Source organism: Microcaecilia unicolor, chromosome 3, assembly GCF_901765095.1.
Source record: "Microcaecilia unicolor chromosome 3, aMicUni1.1, whole genome shotgun sequence".
NCBI lineage: Eukaryota > Metazoa > Chordata > Amphibia > Gymnophiona > Siphonopidae > Microcaecilia > Microcaecilia unicolor.
Genome location: NC_044033.1, coordinates 90,133,449 through 90,150,269, shown reverse-complemented (window position 1 = coordinate 90,150,269; position 16,821 = coordinate 90,133,449). Strand labels below are relative to the sequence as shown.

Here is a 16,821-nt window from a genome sequence, read left to right as displayed (position 1 = left end):
TAAAAGTCCATGAAAAATTATTAGCCAGATAGACTTGGAAAAGCATTCACATATTCATTGAAGTGAGCTATGAGAAATCTGATCTACTTTTTGGGATCTGCCACATAGTTGTGACCCGAACTGGCCACTATTGAAAACAGGACACTGGGTTTGATTGTGATCTGACTTCACTGTGGCTTGTCTTATGTTTTTACAGTCGACGTTAGGCCTACCGCCTTCCCTACATAGCCCAAGAAGCTATGGAGAGCTTGCCTCCTTCCCTTTTTTGCTGTGAAGGGCTGTAGGAAGATTGGTCTCTCACCCCACCCCAAAGAGCTCTGGGAACACCTGACTCAGATTACCTGGTCAAAATAGCCTTGACAAAAAGGCCCAACCACAAAATAACCCTGACAAAATAATAAAACCCAGACAAAAAAAGCCCCTGGCAAAAGGGACTGCTCACAATTTGGCCCCTGACAAATAAGCCACCCCAACCAAAGGGCCTGACCCCCAGGTATTTTACCTGCTCTGTTCCTGCTGCAGCAACTTTGTGTCTTTCTGAGACCTGCTACTGCTTTGAGCCAAGGTATGTCTCCCCTTTGCCACCCCAGATTCAGTGCTGTCTGGAATGTCTCCCTCTTCCTGCTGCCTGCCCTGCATGGTCTGGTATCTCCCTCACCCTTCCCCCCCCCCCCCCCCCCTAGGTGATCCTCCAACATTCCTGTGAACCTCCAGCAGTGTCAACAAAGAAAACAAGCTGCTTCAGCTGGCCCTGAAAGTGTTTCCTCTGTTGATTCCCACCTCATGATACAACCTCCTATGTCCACATAGGCAGGACACAAAGAGAACACTTTCAGGGCCAGCCAAAGCAGCTTGTTGACACTGCCGGTGGCCCACAGGAATATTGAAGGATTGCCAGGGGAGGGGGGAAGGGTGAAATACGAAGGGTAGACAGGAGGAAGGGGAAGAAATACTAGACTGTGTTGAGAGGTGAGTGGGAAGGAAGATGTTGGGAGGTGAGTGGGAAGGAAGATGCATTTCCAGACCATAGGAAGGGAGATGCCAGAATGCAGGAAAGGGGATAGTAGGACAGAGATGACAGAACATAGGGTGGGGAAAGAAAGATGTTACACTGGAGAGGGAGTTGAATGAAGAGACAGCTCAAATGAGGGAGTGGGGGATAGAGGGGAAGAAGAGATGCTGGATCCCCAGAGGGAGGGAGACAGTTTTTCTATACATATTTTTGTGAAGGGCTATGGGCTATTTTGTTACAGATGCTATTTTGTCAAGATATATTTTGTTACGGGACTATTTTGTCCAGGCTATTATGTCAGGGTGTCCTGATGCAGCAACAGAAAGGAGCTATGTACACAACTGGTGCTGGGTATCTGTCTGTAGTGCTCAAAGGTACAGGTATGTTGTGAATGCAACTCCTCAGGCAGCCCCCCTCTTATGGTTTCTGGGTAAGGTGGAATCAACTTTTATTATTATTTAGATTGTATTGCCTACCATGATGCAAAAATGTATTCTATGCACAACAGCATCAGAAAAGCAGCCTGCTAGCAATATACGGTGAAATCTTTTTGTAATAGTTTTTAAAAAAGATAAGATTAAGTCTATAAGCTTGGTGGCTGTGATAACTGGAATATCTTTTGTCTGTGTCCTTTTAAGTAGGAATTCCTGGCATGCAATGAAGTCATCCTTATGGGGTTTGCCAGTACTGTATATACAGCACTGCATCCATGGTGACTCCAGCTTATCTGTACTAGTCCTTAAGGACAATTCTAAAAACAGCCAGGAAGACAGACATGAGAACTGAAATAAATATATATTTGTACCAGTTTCCTGAGGGAGATTTGGTCTGGGCTTCTTAACCAAAGGACTTGCTGCTGCAAAGGCTGAGCTAGCTAGAGAAAGTGGGATTTAAAATGGGCTAAATTCCAGGACTGCTGTGAATAAAGGCCCAAGGTGCTACTGATTCAGCCCATTTTTATAACATCTAAAAGGGATGGGCAGATTCCAAATTGGCCAAAAGCCAGAGGAGTAGGAGGGAGGCTGCCAGGTCAAAAAACAATAACAAAGAAATAAAGTTATAGTAACAAAAAAGAACAAAACAGAACTAAGAAAGAAGCAATTGTTAACTATCCTACTGTTCTACCCCCTCCCCCACTTTACTGTCACGATTGTAGTTCTGCCCTACTATCCTTTCTTGTGTCATGTCTATTAGTCCAGTTTTATCTTGGTTTTTCTCCTATTTTATTAGATTGTAAACAACCCTATAATAATGTGCATAACTTAAATGGTTTAACAAGTTAATTAGCATTGATAACAGCACTTAACAAGCAATAATGAGCACTAATTGGCAATTAGAATTTACATGTACAACTTGCTAAGCATATTCTGTAACTCACTGTGCCTAACTTTTAATGTGCACAGACAAAAAAGGGCATGGTTATGGACGGGGAAATGAGTGTTTCATGGGCGTTCCAAAATGTATGCACTTAGTTATAGAATATGACCCTCTGTGCCTACATCTATGTGCTTGGATTTAAGCCATGTTTTTGTAAACGGAGATGCGTAGTTTTAGGTGCTGGGATATGAACTAAGTGTATTCTATATACCACTCATAAATCTAGGTGCTACGTATAGAATACGCTTAGGCAGGAATGTTTTCTGCTTGGATTTTTTAGGGGCCTTATATAGAATCTCCCCCCCCCCCCCCCCATAGTCTTTAAAAGTAGAAGAAAAATTATCAGAAATTCAATCCCAGGCTAGTGTACAGCAGAAATGCCCTATGAGAATGTTTAAACCCTACCTCACCTACGGAGCCCAACAGGGTGCACTGAGTCTAAAAAGTCCTGATATGCTTAAAAGGCCAGTTTCAGAAAGAAAAATACCTTCAAGAAGCATCCATCTCTTCACCCCTTCCTGTGCTAACTGAAACAACAACCTAAAGGTACATATCATAATTATCCAAAAAAGTGCACATCATAATTTACATTGATATCTCCTCTTATACGCTATCAAATGTATCCCATTACTCGTATCATTTTATCAACCTTTCCAAACATATTCCCTAGCATAGTATCATATGTGGGCCGACATCATAACTCTTAAAATGGCAACTAACAAATTGCAATAAATCACATTTCTTGTTGTCAATACAATTTTCTTCCAGCAAAAACCTCTACTTACATAATTCCTTCAACACAGATTTTCTTCAAGGATGGTGGTTTAACTCCTATGTCCCCCAAGCTCCTTTATAACTTCACTCCACACATTTCAAAGCATAATTTTAAACCTCTGACATTGTGAATTAAATTAAACAACAGTGCACAAGAAAATCATTATGAGTTAGAAATCTCCTCTGTGCCCATATCTGTCTAAGCATCCCAACTCCACTGTCGGTGTAAATATTTACAGCTCAGGCTCTTATTAAAAAGAACAGTTCAGATAGTTGGGAGCAAGCGAAAGGTAACGTTCCTGTTTCCAGGATGCTATCCTGGGTACACACAGCATATCCCACTCTTAATGTCCCTTGTTGGTCCCACAGTGCGTGTGGATCCACCGGTATACAGAGTCAAGTCAACATTAACTAAAGGAGTGGGAGAGAGGTCTGGCTGGGGTTTAGTTTCTAAAACTATCTGTTGCATACAATCATGATCTTCCTCAGCTGATCCATTTCCTTCCTCAGAAGGAAGCAAAGTTGCAGGATTAATTTCTTTGACTGGGTGACCAAAGAGTTGGATCAAAGGAGAGCACTAGATGTGTTGTATTTAGATTTTAGCAAAGTCTTTGACAGGGTTCCTCACAGATGACTAATAAATAAACTGAGTGCCCTCGGTATGGGCCCTAAAGTGACTGACTGGGTTAGGAACTGGTTAAGTGGAAGGCGACAGAGGTTAGTGGTAAATGGAGCTCATTCTGAAGAAAAGAATGTTACCAGTTGTGTGCCGCAAGGTTCAGTTCTTTTTAACATTTTTGTAAGCGATGTTGCTGAAGGGCTATCTGCTGAGGTTTGCTTCTTTAAGGATGATATCAAAATCTGCAATAGGGTAGACACATCTGATGGTATGGATAACATGAGGAAGGACTTAGCAAAACTAGAGGAATGGTTTGGGATTTGGCAACTTAGATTTACTGATAAGAAATGCAGGGTCATGCATTTGGAATGCAAAAACCCAAGGGAACAGTACAGCTTAAGGGGAGACAAACTTTTGTGCATGAAAGAGGAGCGGGACTTGGGTGTAATCTTATATGATTATCTTAAGGTGGACGAACAGGTAGAAAAGGCGACGGCAAAAGATAGGATGCTTGGGTGCACAGAGAGAGGAATTACCAGTAGGAAAAAAGAGGTGATGATGCCCCTGTATAAGACTTTGGTGAGATCTCATTTAGAATATTGTGTACAATTCTAGAGACCACACCTTTAAAAAGATTTAAACAAGAGAGAGTTGGTCCAGAAGGCAGCTACTAAAATGGTCTGTGGTCTTCATCATAAAGCATATGGGGACTTAAAAATCTCAATAAGTATACTTTGGAAGAAAGGCGTGAGGGAGAGATACGATAGAGACATTTAAATACCAATGCGGCATAAATGCACTGGAGGTGAGTCTCTTTCAACTGAAAGGAAGCTCTGGAACGAAGTAGGATGAAGGTGAAAGGGGATAGACTCAGAAGTAACCTGAGGAAATACTTCTTCATGGAAACTGTGATGAATTTGTGGAATGGCCTCCCGGTGGAAGTGGTGGAGACAAAAACAGTATGTAAATTCAAGAGTGCTTGGGACAAGTACACAGGATCCCTAAGGGAGTGATAGGGAGAATAGATGGGCTGACTGGATAGGCCACATGATCTTTATCTGCCTACATTTTTCTCTGTTTCCATGTTTAATTATTGCCAATTAAGTGTTCTTAACTCCAAAAATTGATTGTTAGTGCCTAATTGACTAATTACTTTATGCGCATCTGGGATCCGTGCCCAAATGTGGGCAGCCTATGCAGAATCTGGGGGTAAGAGGCATTGGACATACTTTATTGAATAGCGCCTAGCACTTACACGCATAAATGCCAACTTATTGGCGCCTCTGACATGCATAAGTGCTAACATTCCATAAACTATGGTTGCACTTGATGTTTAATAATAAGCGCTACGTTATAGAATGAGGAGGCTATATTTTGTTGAATTATATAAGTTGCACATAGAACTGTAAACTTAACAGATATAAAACTGTTTGAACAACCAGAGCTTATCCAGGCTGGAGGGCAGCTGAGCTGGCCCTTAGGGGAAAAGACCTCTTTCTGGGGCAAATAAACAGTGAAGAAAGAGGACTGCTGTGTTTTTGTTGAGACTGGTTTGATTCAATGGACTTTTTATAAAGAACAAGCTGTTTTTCTTAATGATTCTATCCCGAACTTTAATTTCTATAAACTCCTGAATTGAAGAGCTGTTCTGGCTCCAAGACTGGGGACTTTTTGTAAACATGTAAGCTCTTTGAGCAGGGACTGTCTTTCTTCTATGTTTGTGCAGCGCTGCGTTCGCCTTGTAGCGCTATAGAAATGCTAAATAGTAGTAGTAGTAGTAGAACATATCTGTGTGAAGTCTTCCTACTGAGGCGGGGGAGGGATCAAATCTGACATTACACCAAGAATAAAGCCAGATCCTCTCCTATAGTGTGTCTCCATGCGCGGTGTGACAGCATATACACACTTGATTAGTGCAGATATGGAACAACTATGTTTAAAAAAAAACTCAAACATAAAAGAGAGAGGAATGCAGAATGCATAACTATAGCCTCTGGTCTTTGAGCTCTCTCTTGTTCTTTTTGTTTTTTTGGAGTAAAATAATGGAAGTGCCAATACTATGAATTTTAAGATATGGAAAGGAATTGTGTGTGCTGGGAGAATGTTCCCTAGTCCCTACCAACTCACTGAGCAGTCAAAAACATACAACAAAACATCACTTGAATGAAGAGCGCTAATTAAGGATTGCAAGGTGCTCAGAAATATTTCTAACATATGATGTAAACTGCAAACAATACTGGAATATTGTCCCCCCCCCCCCCCCCCCCAAGATGTGTATAGGACAACTCATGCTACAAGGCAATTCCTGGTTATGCATGAAGAATATTTAGTTTTTGGTGCAATTTTTTCTTAATTTTCCTTGTAAATGTGTGCTGAAGTTTGTGAATGAGAGATATATCTCTACTGACCCTAAACACAGAGTTAGCTACTTGGATGCTTTAAAATATATAAAACAGCTTTGGTTTGTTTTTGCTTTTTTTTTTTTGTTATCTCTCCCTCTTGTATGGTGGGCTGAGAATCTATTGTATACGATTTTGAGTGATATATTGCATGAATAAAAGTTGCCTCATTGCTTTTGCAGTGTTACCCAATTTGTATATTGAGGTTTTGCTTGATCTTCATTCTAAATTGAATATAGGAGGAGTCGGAAATGATTCATAGCTTCCTTGTATTTAAACATCATGTACTAACTTAAGGCGCTATCTATCCCTGAAGGTACTATGATGTACTATGTGGGAGAATATATGCAAATAGTTTCCCCTAGCTGGAATGACATGGAAAGAGACTGAAAAATTTGATGATGTCATGAGAGTACATAACCTAATGAGTGGGAGGGATCTTGCTTGTGAATTGTATTTTAGGTTCCAAATATTGGATTACCTAGAAGAAAGGAAGCCTCAATGAGTCAAAAAGATACAGGAAAAGAAAAGATAAAAGCTTCAAGACAGAAGACAAGAGACCAAAGATTCCAAGCAATATTAGTTTGATTCCTGTGAACTGTATTTTGTCCATTTCTGAGTTATCACCCAGTTATGACTCTACCTTTTTAATCTATCTCAGTTTAATTTGGAAGAGTGAGTGCTGAGAGAAGGTGTCCGTTGTATACAAAACACTGGAGTTAAAAGACACCCCCATCCCACATGAAACTGAAGGTAAAAGACTTCCCCTTCAAATAAACAGATATGCTTGGTTTCACTTATTAGTAACTAGTAAAAAAGGGCCCGTTTTGGAAACAAATGAAACGGGCGCTAGCCAGGTGCTTACTGAGGGGGGGCAGCGGGATCTCCCAGAAGTGCTGTTTTGGCACCGCATCTCTACCGGCCTGCCCTCGACGTCATAATGTTTTGACGCGAGGGCGAAGCTACAGTTCCCTCTCTGTGTTTTATTTTTGTTTTGGGCTCGCCGCTACTCCGCCGTGTCACCCGAAATTCGGAGGGGGGCTCCAGGATCTCCCTCGAAGTCCTGTTGGTGTTTGTTTTTTGTTCTGTCCTCGTCGCTACTCCGCTGTGTCACCAGAAATACCGAGGGGGACTCCGGGATTTCCCTCCAAGTCCTGTATCAGCGCCGCTCTGTCTACCGCCCCACCCTTCACGTCATCGCATTGTGACGCATGGGCGGGGCATACAGACATGGGGAGTTGGATGGGCTTTAGCAGCACGAATCCACGATCCCTTTCCTGCGGAGGCGCATGTGTGTTGTCGACTGCGGGACGTTCCTGGTTTAATTGGCACTTGTGTTCTGTGGCGTGGGGCGTTGTGACGTTCGACGCGAGGGCGTGACAGACAGGTATGGGCAGTGGAGAGGCTTCACCACCATGAATCCACGAACCCTTCACGAAAGTGGGTGGAGCTTGGGGGGGGGCTTCATTCGAACGTTGGGGTTGCGAATTATGTCCGGATGGGGCGTGGCTGAGGGCGAATGTATGAGTGAGACTGAGAATGAGTGGTGTGACAGGCTGCAACAGTACAGGGCTTCAGTGTTTCCCTGCCACACAGTGAGCTTCAGAATTGGAGGTGAGAATTATTTATATAGATGTATCACACTTATTTGATGGATCTCTCACTCACACACTCTTGAGCCCTGTCACTCACTCGTTAAAGCATCAATGCCAGTGCATTGTTCTAGACCACTGCTTTTGTGAGAGGCAAGCCTAAGAAAAGATAAGCCAGGTGGCCCAACCAATAGGAAGAAATTTGAATACAATTTCCTGTATAATTTGCCTCCCCTTTCTCCCATCCTCCTGTTTCTCTAGTCTACACTTACAGGCATCTGTGTTCTGAAACAGAGTGGAGGAGTAGCCTAGTGGTTAGGGTGGTGGACTTTGGTCCTGAGGAACTGAGTTCGATTCCCACTTCAGGCACAGGCAGCTCCTTGTGACTCTGGGCAAGTCACTTAACCCTCCATTGCCCCATGTAAGCTGCACTGAACCTGCCATGAGAGTGGGAAAGCGCGGGGTACAAATGTAACAAAAAAAACAAAAAACAACCTATCCACATACTTTTAGCCACTAAGCAAATCCCTTTGAAAATTGTTTCGTATTGCTTCTATTGTCTATATCTTTCTAGAGGCAGACACAAAAACAAGGCAAATATAAGGGCCCAGTTTCTTAAGGTACACTACCATTTTTAGCGCATGCTAAAAATTTGTGAATGCTAACCATGTAGACACCCACAGGAATATTATGGGCACCTACATGGTTAGCGCACGTTAATGCTTAGCAAGCGCTAAAAACGTTAAAGTGCCTCTAGTACAGCTTAGTAAACAGGGCCCTTAATTTTATGTGCTTTTTTTGTTCATTTGCAAAGCAATGCTATGCTTAGGGCCTCTTTCATCAAGCTGCGTTAGTGGTTCCCACATGGCAATGCCAATGGAGTGACCCAAAGTGAATGGGCTTTTTCTGCATTACCACACTGGAAGCCACTAGAACAGCTTGATAAAAGAGGCCCTTGAATCTTTCTAGATTTATACTCCATAGGCACGTCTGAAATACCTCGCGCTTTGGGGTGGTAAATCTCACACTCTGGGATGATTCACTTGGCATCTCTTCAATAATACAGCCGTCTAGGCACAGCAGTAACAAAGAAACAGGGAGGTCTTATATGAAAAAATAAATTCACTTTTTCAATGTATGCACCATCTGTCTCCACAAGGAGTAAGGGATATCCATTTCTGGGTCAATATTCAGCTGGCGGCAGTCAGCGTTTCTTTAAATGCTAACTGCCATCCGCTAAGTTATAACCAGAAATTTGATGTTGAGCCATATATGGGCATTGGCACTGAATATCCACGTCATCAACGGCACTGGAAGGTTTATACAGGTACGGCCGGTATTCAGTGCTGTACCTGCATAGCTAACCAGGCAAAGTTATGATTGCCTTTTTTGTGCAGTCCAGCTTGCTTGGATAATTATGCAGGCACCGACAATAAATATTGCCATGTTGGCACAAATGATACAGCTAAGTTTCCTACTGAACATATCATATGAGACTTCGTGGCTTTGAGCCAGAGGATGAAACATCTAGGTGCGCAGGAGGTGTTCTCATCGATCCTCCCTATCAAAGGTAAAGGTTGAATGAGAGAAGCTCGCACCTTGGAGATAAATGCTTGGCTGCGTGGTTGGTGCCGATGAGAGTGCTCTGGTTTCGTAGACCATGGGATGATTTTCCAAGAGGTACTGAGCGGTGATGGTGTCCATCTGTAAAGGAAGGGAAGGAGTGTCTTCAGCAACAGGCTGGCTAAAGTACTAAAGAGGGCTTTAAACTAAAATTGATGGGGATGGGTATAAAAGGTCACGGAGCCATTATTAACCTCAAGGAAGGTAGGATATCTAATGCCTCTATAGAAGTGAATAAAAAGAGTAAAATCTGGAGAGCCTTGTATACCAATGCTGTAGTCTGGGAAACAAACTTCTAGATCTTGAGGCTACAATGATGGAAGCGGCCTTGGATTTAGTGGCGGTCACGGAGACGTAGTTCAAGGAGAACCATGACTGGGATGTTGCTATATCTGGCTACAATCTATTCAGGAAGGACAGAGTAGGAAAAAAGGGTGGAGGTGTGGCATTATATGCTAAGAATGATATCCAAGTGACAGAACTGCAGGACATGTGGGGTATGGAAGAAGTGCTGTGGGTTAAACGGGATAGAGGGAAAGGAAAATGTATCTATATCGGAGTGATATACAGACCTCCCTCACAGTCGGAGGAAATGGACAGGGACTTAATTGAAGACATCCGCAAGATAGCTAGGAAAGGGGAAGTACCACTGATAGGTGACTGCAATATGCCGGATGTTGATTGGGGTGTCCCGGCTGCGGGGTCATCTAGAAGCAAAGAGATCTTAGATTCCCTACAGGAAGAATTGTTCCAGCAGTGGGTAACGGAACCGACGCGGGATGGAGCTGTTCTGGACCTGGTGCTTACGAGAGTACGTTTCTGACGTCAAGGTGGCAGACCATTTGGCATCTAGTGATCATCGTATGGTGTGGTTCAATATTAAAACAGAAGAGAGGGCTCATTCAAGATTGAAGGTCCTGGATTTCAAAGGAACTAACTTTGCCGAGATGGGGCAATTTCTCAAGGAACAGTTAGCGGGATGCGAACAGCTGAAGGATGTAGAACAATAATGAACAAGACTGAAAGGAGCTATATTAAAGGCAACTAACCTTTATGTTAGAAATTTACATAAAAGTAAGAGGAAAAGAAGGCCTCTCTTTTACTCGAATGTAGTAGCTGAAAAGATAAGGGTAAGGAGGCTAGCCTTTGCACGTTATAAGACGACTCAGAAAGATGAAGACAGGAGAGAATACCTAAATAAGTGAAGAGAAGCTGGAAAAGCTATCAGGAAAGCGAAGTGGCAAATGGAAGAAAAGAGCTAATACGGTAAAATTGGGGGACAAGACCTTTTTCAGATATGTAAGTGACAAAAGGAAGTGCCATAATAGCATTGTGAGGCTCATAGCTGAGGGAGAGACGATAAGGATAAAGCTGAACTGCTTAACGATTATTTTAGCTCTGTGTTCACGAATGAAAGACTGGGGGTAGGGCTGCAGAAAACAAAGGCTAAAGGGGATGGATGCATGGTAGACCAAGACCCGTTTATGGAGGACTGTGTTCATGAGGAGCTTGCCAAACTAAAAGTAGAGAGCGATAGGGCCTGATGGGATACACCCGAGGGTGCTTAAGGAACTCGGAGAAGTTCTGTCGGCTCCCCTGACGGACCTCTTCAATGCTTCCTTAGAAACTGGAGTGGTCCCGGTGGACTGGAGAAGGGTGGATGTGGTTCCTTTGCACAAGAGTGGAAGTAAGGAGGAGGTTGGGAATTACAGACCTGTCAGTCTGACCTTGGTGGTGAGTAAGCTAATGGAAACGCTTCTAAAGAGGAGGATTGTGACATTTCTTGAACTACATGTTATGTTTCTGACTACATAGACATCACATGAACAATACTGGTGCCAGTAAGGCTCCCACCCCTGTTGGTCAGCATTTTACAGGACCAGGACACTGTACCAGTGACTTCACAGTGAGAATCCTGAAAGGTAACTTTAAAACCATACAAGAACGTAAGACCTTTGAAGTCAGAATGATTGAACATTTTAACACCCAACAGAAAGGACTTAACAAGGATCTGGGGTTCCTAGCCCATTATAAACCATAAAGCTGTATTTCTCTGTTGATCACCCTCCCCTCACCTATCCACACCTATCCTGTTAGAATATCAATGATATGCTTTGATGTGGAGGCTATTATTAAGAATAAAATTGCAGAGCATATACAAAAACATGGACTGATGAGACAAAGTCAGCACGGATTTAGTGAAGGGAAGTCTTGCCTCACCAATCTAATGCATTTTTTTGAGGGGGTAAGCAAACATGTGGACAATGGGGAGCCGGTTGATATTGTATATCTGGATTTTCAGAAGGCGTTTGACAAAGTGCCGCACGAAAGACTCCTGAAGAAATTGCAGAGTCATGGAATCGGAGGTAGGGTATTATTATGGATTAAGAACTGGTTGAAAGATAGGAAGCAGAGAGTAGGATTGCGTGGCCAGTATTCTCAGTGGAGGAGGGTAGTTAGTGGGGTCCCGCAGGGGTCTGTGCTGGGTCCGTTGCTTTTTAATGTATTTATAAATGACCTAGAGATGGGAATAACTAGTGAGGTAATTAAATTCGCCGATGACACAAAATTATTCAGGGTCGTCAAGTCGCAGGAGGAATGTGAACGATTACAGGAGGACCTTGCGAGACTGGGAGAATGGGCGTGCAAGTGGCAGATGAAGTTCAATGTTGACAAGTGCAAAGTGATGCATGTGGGTAAGAGGAACCCGAATTATAGCTACGTCTTGCAAGGTTCCGCGTTAGGAGTTACGGATCAAGAAAGGGATCTGGGTGTCGTCGTCGATGATACGCTGAAACCTTCTGCTCAGTGTGCTGCTGCGGCTAGGAAAGCGAATAGAATGTTGGGTGTTATTAAGAAGGGTATGGAGTCCAGGTGTGCGGATGTTATAATGCCGTTGTATCGCTCCATGGTGCGACCGCACCTGGAGTATTGTGTTCAGTACTGGTCTCCGTATCTCAAAAAAGATATAGTAGAATTGGAAAAGGTACAGCGAAGGGCGACGAAAATGATAGTGGGGATGGGACGACTTTCCTATGAAGAGAGGCTGAGAAGGCTAGGGCTTTTCAGCTTGGAGAAGAGACGGCTGAGGGGAGATATGATAGAAGTGTATAAAATAATGAGTGGAATGGATCGGGTGGATGTGAAGCGACTGTTCACGCTATCCAAAAATACTAGGACTAGAGGGCATGAGTTGAAGCTACAGTGTGGTAAATTTAAAACGAATCGGAGAAAATTTTTCTTCACCCAACGTGTAATTAGACTCTGGAATTCATTGCCGGAGAACGTGGTACGGGCGGTTAGCTTGACGGAGTTTAAAAAGGGGTTAGATAGATTCCTAAAGGACAAGTCCATAGACCGCTATTAAATGGACTGGAAAAATTCCTCATTTTTAGGTATAACTTGTCTGGAATGTTTTTACGTTTGGGGAGCGTGCCAGGTGCCCTTGACCTGGATTGGCCACTGTCGGTGACAGGATGCTGGGCTAGATGGACCTTTGGTCTTTCCCAGTATGGCACTACTTATGTACTTATGTACTTATGATGTCCCCATGCATACCTCCTACCCACCCCCATCCTCCCACCCTGTCAGACTGTCATAGTAATGCTTGAATGTTTTCACTTATATACACTGTCAGCTAGCACATTTGCTTATTTCCGATCTGACGAAGAAGGGCAACCCTCGAAAGCTAATCAAGAAATGTATTAAGTTATGTCCAATAAAAAAGGTATCAACTTATTTTCTTTTCCATGTTTTATTTTGTTTGATTTCTATTGATAACCTTAAGAGTGGACTAACACGGCTACCACACTCCTCTCTTTGAACTACATGGAATGCGGGACCCGAGGCAGCATGGCTTCACTAGTGGCAGGTCGTGGCAGGCGAATCTGACTGTCTTCTTCGACTGGGTGATCAAACAGTTGGATGTGGGAGGGGCGCTTGATGTGGTATACTTGGATTTCAGCAAAGCCTTTGACACAGTTCTGCACAGGCGACTGATAAATTGAGTGCCCTCGGTGTGGGACCTAGAGTAACCGATTGGGTAAAAAACTGGTTGAATGGTAGGAGACAGAGGGTGGTGGTAAATGGAGATTGCTCTGAAGAAAAGGATGTTGTCAGTGGAGTACCGCAGGGATCGGTCCTAGGGCCAGCTCTTTTAAACGTCTTTGTGAGCGACATTGCGGAAGCGCTGTCTGGTAAGGTTTGTCTCTTTGCAGAGGATACTAAACTCTGCAACGTGTGAATGACATGAGGAAGGACCTAGCGAAGCTAGAGGAATGGACCGATATTTGGCAACTAAGGTTTAATCCCCAAAAATGCAGGGTCATGCACCTGGGTCGCAAAAATCCGAGGGAACGGTACAGTATAGGGGGTGTAGTGCTTCAGTGTGTGAAGGCAGAGCGAGACTTGGGGGTGATTGTGTCTGACAACCTTAAAGCTTTCAAACAGGTAGAAAAAGCGAAGGCCAAAGCCAGAGGGATGCTTAGGTGCATAAAGAGATGCATGACCAGCAGGAAAAAGGAAGTGATAGTGCTGTTGTATAAGTCTCTGGTGAGGCCTCATTTGGAGTACTGCATGCAGTTCTGGAGACCACACCTACGGAAAGATATAAACAGGATGGAGTCAGTCCAGAGGGCGGCTATGAAATTAGTAAGCGGTCTTGAATGCAAAAATTACAGGGATGGGCTTAGGTACCTCAACATGTATACGCTGGAAGAGAGGAAGGAGAGAGGAGACATGATAGAAACGTTTAAATATCTCAAGGGCATTTATGTACAGGAAGAGAGCCGTTTTCAAATGAAGGAGCGCTCTGGAATGAGGGGGCATATGACAAAGTTAAGAGGGAATAGGTTTAGGAGTAACCTAAGGAAGTATTATTTCATAGAAAGGGTGGTGGAGGTGTGGAATGGCCTCCCGGTGGAGATGGTGGAGTCGAGGATTGTTCCAGAATTTAAAAAGGCATGGGATAAGCATGTAGGATCGCTTAGGAACAGGAAGAATTAGGGGTTACAGAGGATGGGCAGACTGGGTGGGTCATTTGGCCCTTATCTGCCGTCATGTTTCTATGTTTCTATTGCCGGTGCCAGCATAATTCCCAGTTCCTCCCTAACTCCACTCCCAGACTGCCCCTGTTCCCCAGACTGTCCAGTTCAATAGTGGTCAGAACCGATATTCAGCAGCTCTGTTCATTTAAGTGCTGCTGAATATCAGTTCCCAGCCTGCACAGTGTGGTTTAAGCAAGCAGCAGCCTCTCCTACTTGATTAAACCACGCTATTGACCCCCTTTATTATTTATTTATTTATTACATTTGTACCCCGCGCTTCCCCACTCAAAGCAGGTTCAATGCGGCTTACATAGTACCTGGGATTACAAAGTATTGGTGGAGAGAAATAAGTTGAGTATACACTCCAAACCCGCCTGGCATCTCTTCCTTCTGAATTACAACTGTCATAGCAACATACTGCTCATCGCTACTCTTTCCCCTTTTCCCTCCTTAGCTATTACCCTTTCTCTCTTACACTCTTATGACATTGATTGTTTGTTTGCTGAATTGTTGTATGTTTTTATAGATTGTTGTACGCCACATAGAGCCTGCCCATGGGTGGGAATATTAAATGCTATAAATAAATTATATCCATATATACACATTGTACACACTATACAAATTATAATAGCATTTTTGACATGCCTTAAGTCCTGCGACGAACACAAAATACATAACTCCATTTTAAACTTCTTGCACAAACTTCTGAACAATCTGTTTATATAGTGGACACACTTAACACATATAAAGAGACTGAATTAGCATAAAAAATTGGAACTTGTGCTCAAGGCTACCAATTGTCACATCTCCAAGTCTAGCCACGGTTGGTGCCTTCATAAATCTTTCATCTATACTTATAATTAAAAATTACGAAAATATGCCAAAAGATCTGCTTAATATGAATCTCCTGAAAACAAACATGGCTATGTAATGATTGATTTGAGCAGGGACTGTCTTTCGTCTATGTTTGTGCAGCGCTGCGTACGCCTTGTAGCGCTATAGAAATTTTAAAAAATAGTAGTAGTAGTAGAATGAGCAATAAGTGAACAGTTCCACAGAGGTTGACTCATTGGTTTCAGAAAGGTTGCTCCTACCCTAGTAGGGTTCTCGTACTCCCTCACATGCTTACCCAACCTTGTCCTACCCCTCACCTTGCTTTCACCCCCCTCCCCTTTCCAAGACAGTCAATCCTCGTGGGGGGACAGCGATCATCTCACGTGATCCTGCCCACTTCACCTCTCCAGCTAAGAACAACTCCTCTGTGAGCCGGCCGTCTCCCTCCCGGACTAGTCCTCGCGACCCAATCCCGCCTAAGGATTGGCTGCAGCACAGACGGTGCCGGTCCCAAAGAACGTCCTCTCGCGTGCACTGGCGGCCGACAGCAGCCGCTTCAGAGTCATGCTCTGTTCTGCTTAACTCGAAGACCTAGGGGGCGGAACGGGAGCGCGTGATCGCAAACGAGGGAGTGCGCGCGCGCGCGCTTTGTCGCTCTGTAGACTTGTGTCTGTGTGGTGGGGACGAGGAAGGCAACAAGTGTTAAGTCACTCGGCTCCGACGGCGGGTTTGCAGCCAGAGCAGGGTGTGCGTTTCGGGAGAGTCAGACGGCGCCCGTGTTTCTGATACTTCCCTCAGCATAAAGCCGGGGGGGCCTTTTGCGCTAATAGCGCCCCCTCCCCATATTTCGGGCCTCGGCCGGAAGGGAAGTTGGGAACGCACGCTCGTTACTCCAGGTGAGGCTGCACGCGGGGAAGATGAGACACTTCCCGAGGCCGTTCGAGAGGGGCCACTAGAGGAAAGAGGAAGGTCACGTACCCCCGGCGACGGAAAAAGTGCCGGTACCAGGAGAACCGCTTATATGAAGCTTTACCTCGGCGTTGTAGCCGTCCTTGGGCAGCTCCTTTTCGTGGATCTCGCGTTCGGGCTTTCACTTCCATGCCTCCCCGGACACACAGCAAGGTTAGTACAAATTTCTCAAGGTCTGTGGCTATTAGCCATTTTATTTGCTGTATTTTTCCTCTATTAACGGAAGATTGTGAGGTGCTTACTACAAAAAAAAAAAAAAAAGCCGTCATTTTAGTATTCCGCAGACTGTCAGAAAACGAAACTTACACATACATACTGTAGGGTGTGTGTAATTGTGCTTTTTCTTGGTGATTCTGCTGTCCAGTTTTGGTAACTGCCGGAACGAGTGAGAGGGGCGCAATGTTTTTATTTTTCGCTGGCGGCCCTGGGGAAGTGAGGTGAGTACGGGAAGGGCGGGATATTTTTTTGGGGTGGTGATGGAGGTTAGGCAATTGGGTCTCTGTTTTTGTAGCAGGCTGTCGATCCCCACATTATTTTCCAGTCCTTAGATTGACCATTTCTGCCGTCCCACTTAATG

General features: G+C 44.0%; 1 protein-coding gene across 2 annotated transcripts in view; it reads left to right on the top strand.

Annotated features, from left to right (window-relative positions):
• Positions 1-15,699: 15,699 nt before the first annotated feature.
• Positions 15,700-16,821, top strand: part of B3GNT2 (UDP-GlcNAc:betaGal beta-1,3-N-acetylglucosaminyltransferase 2) — a 62,185-nt gene continuing 61,063 nt past the window's right edge. Inside the window, exon 1 of one of the 2 annotated variants that reach the window (XM_030196164.1) lies at positions 15,700-16,397. The gene's annotated coding sequence lies outside the window, so the exon portion shown is untranslated. The remainder of the gene's footprint in view (positions 16,398-16,821) is intronic. The other variant, XM_030196163.1, reaches the window with a different exon arrangement.